The sequence below is a fragment of the Adiantum capillus-veneris genome, chromosome 11 (genome assembly GCF_014529385.1).
Source record: "Adiantum capillus-veneris isolate H3 chromosome 11, ASM1452938v2, whole genome shotgun sequence".
In the NCBI taxonomy this organism is placed as follows: Eukaryota; Viridiplantae; Streptophyta; class Polypodiopsida; order Polypodiales; family Pteridaceae; genus Adiantum; species Adiantum capillus-veneris.
In genome coordinates, this window is record NC_140941.1 from 140235527 (window position 1) to 140238661 (window position 3135).

Genomic DNA, 3135 nt, shown 5'->3' on the forward strand with positions numbered 1-3135 from the left:
CTGAGCTGCTGGCTGCTGTTGCTGCTGCTGCTGTTGCTGATTTCCAGGTTGATTGGGCTGATTGTACCTTACAATGGGCATTCCCCTTTCTTCCCTATGCTTCACCCATAAAGCACAATTGGGACCTACCCAGTGATCTGGTGCACCACAGTACACACAGGGTCTCCTATTATTATTGTTCTCCTGCTCTCTCCAAGGAGGTCTAGGAGGTCTTGCCCTCTGAAATGGTGGTCTTCCCCTAAATGGTACTGCTTGATTTGCTCCAATTTCTGGTCTTCCTCTTCCTATGTTAGGTGTTGTCTGCCCTCTATTCTTTGGATTATACCAACAGCTAGCAGTGCTATGTCCATCCCTTTCACAAATGTGACAATACACTTTTTCTTTAGGTGCTACAACAGAATAACCAAACTTTTTAAGTTTGCCTACCAAATCTTGCTCAATGCTCTGCTTTTGCTTGACTTTCTTCTTCTTACTGCTCTGTTTCTTCTTTCTTTTTTCTGTTTCCTCATCACTGTCTGATGGTGAGTCTGAATCTGAGTTCCCACTGGAATCTGTGTCTTCAGATGCTTCATCTGAATCTGAGTCACTGTCTTCTTTTCCTTTTGCCTTGGTCATGCCAAGTCTCTTCTCCACCCTTGCAGCGGCAGTAACAAGGTCATCCAGACCTCCAGCAATATCAATGCTAGCTACTGCTCCCTTTAAGCTGCTTCTCAATTCTTTCAAAAAATAACATGCTAACATTTCATTAGTGGGTCTTTCATTCCCCTGCAATCTTTCTACTAAAATTCTGAACTTCTGTGCATAGTCTTCAACCAGCATCTTATTTTGCTTAATGTCTCTGAGTTTTCTGAGGACATCAGTCGGAGTCTTCTCCTTTCTAAATCTCTGCAGAAATGCCTGCTTCAAAGCATTATAAGTAGCAAAATGTGCAATGCCATATTGGCTGAACCAACTCATGGCCTTTCCTTCCAATGTGGCAGCAAACTGTTCCATCTTAACTCCATCAGCATACATCACCTGATAGCCACTTGCCTGCTACTTAGTTTCAAACTGTGCCACATGACAGTCAGCATCTTCCTTACTCCCTGCTCTAAACTTGGCTGCCTTGACCTTTGGGTTGGGTGGTGGTTGAGCCATCGGAATGGGTTGTGGTGGTCTCCTAGGTCTTTGCCTGGTAGCCCCCTGAAGTGGGTCAAACTGGATCCTTCTCCTGGTGGTTCTTCCTGCCAGGAATAAAGCTCCAATAAATTGCCTCACTCTCCCTTCTCCTGCTGCTCCTGATCCTACCCCTCCTTGGTCTACAGGTTGCTGCCCCTGAGCATCGGGTGATTGCTGATTGTCATGATCATAGTTAAATGGATCAATGTTTCCAGCCTGTGCTTGAGCCCTTGTGTAGTACACTCTTCCTACTCTCCTGTCTCCCTCTGACATGCATCATTACTTGAAAATAAACGTTAACCCAGCGGGATCGCCAAATGTGTTGTGGGTTAGGTCAACACATGAACATCATGCACAACAAGAATGACAATCTACTCCACCATGATTCATCAACAACAATTCAGACACAGTAAACATAACTACTCAAAGAATATCAGAGTAAGCAGAGACAATACACTGAATAGTTACTGCACTGCACCATCATCATCACATTCATATGAGAGAACAGATACCTCGTGCGCAGATACATTCCCCACTTATATAGATAAATCCGACTTAACTACCCAGTCACAAGACATTCAGCAGACTGCAACTGAAAGACAGTTACATCCGACTTGGCAAAATACAGCTCAGTAAATATCCGATAAGTCAAAATCCGACTTAGCTATTCAGAGTCAGTTTCTAACATGTGCCTCTCAACATGTGTCAATGAGATCACCCCAACAAAGTTTTGTGAAGAAAATTGTATAGACTTTATTCCATTTCGCATGATAAACATGATTCAAGAACAAGACAACCATGAAGGAAAAGTGGAGGATGGTGTAGCACTAGAGTTAGAGACTAGTGTGCACTATCTACCCATTGGCTTACAAGACTCATGCGGAATACAATATAATAGTAGCCACAGCTTACCTAACCGAGTGGGTTGAGGAAAAATCTACAAAAAAGAATGATGGAAGAAACACAACACACTTCTTGTATGAATTTTTTTTTACATGGTATGGAAAAATTCTTAGTGATAGAGGGACTCATTTGGTCAATGAAGTCTTACTTGATGAGTTCATGGTCATTTAGCTCCTTATACTCGCAGGCTAATGGTCAAGCCAAAGTACTAGCAAAGTTTTGTGTATGGTTTTAACCAAGATTGTGAATGACAATAGATATGATTGGGATCAAAAGTTGCACTCTACAGTTTGGATCCTATAGAGTTGTATACAAATATGTCTTAGGGACAACACAATATAACATGGTGTTTGGGCTTACTTCTATTTTACCCATAGAGTTTGTGATTCCAACTTTACAAGAAGCAAACAAACTTGAATGGACTAGACATGAATGGTCTGACTGCTTGGATGACCTAGAAAATTTTGATGAGACTAGGTTAAGAGCAGCAGTAGTAGCAATATATGCTCAGAAGAGACACATGAAAGAGTTTCATGACCAGCATGTGAAATCTAGAGACTTTGCACTAGGAGATTATGTGCTTGTTTATACTCTTAAACAAAAAAAAAGAAACTGAAAAAGCGAGGTATGGGACCATTTGTGATTCATTATATATCACTAAGTGGGGCCATAAAACTTGCTACATTGGATAGACAGGAAATGCCCAATTAGATTAGTGGCTGTAGATTAAAAATATATCACTCACCATTGACTCAAAAGATGCTTGAAAGGGCACATGGAGCTAAACACAAGTAGGATAAGCATGGCAAAGCTGTTCAACAAGCACAACAAAAAGCCAAAAAATGAGATTACCTATTCATGTGCTAGTTGATTCCGATGCACATTTAAATACAATTAGTTGTCTGTACCAAAAAATGCACGAGTTGGTCCTACAACCATTGAGAGAGAGAGAGAGAGAGAGAGAGAGAGAGAGAGAGAGAGAGAGAGAGAGAGAGAGAGAGAGAGAGAGAGAGAGAGAGAGAGAGAGAGAGAGAGAGAGAGCGAGCTAGTTTGTGGAGCTACCTTTGTGCCTTC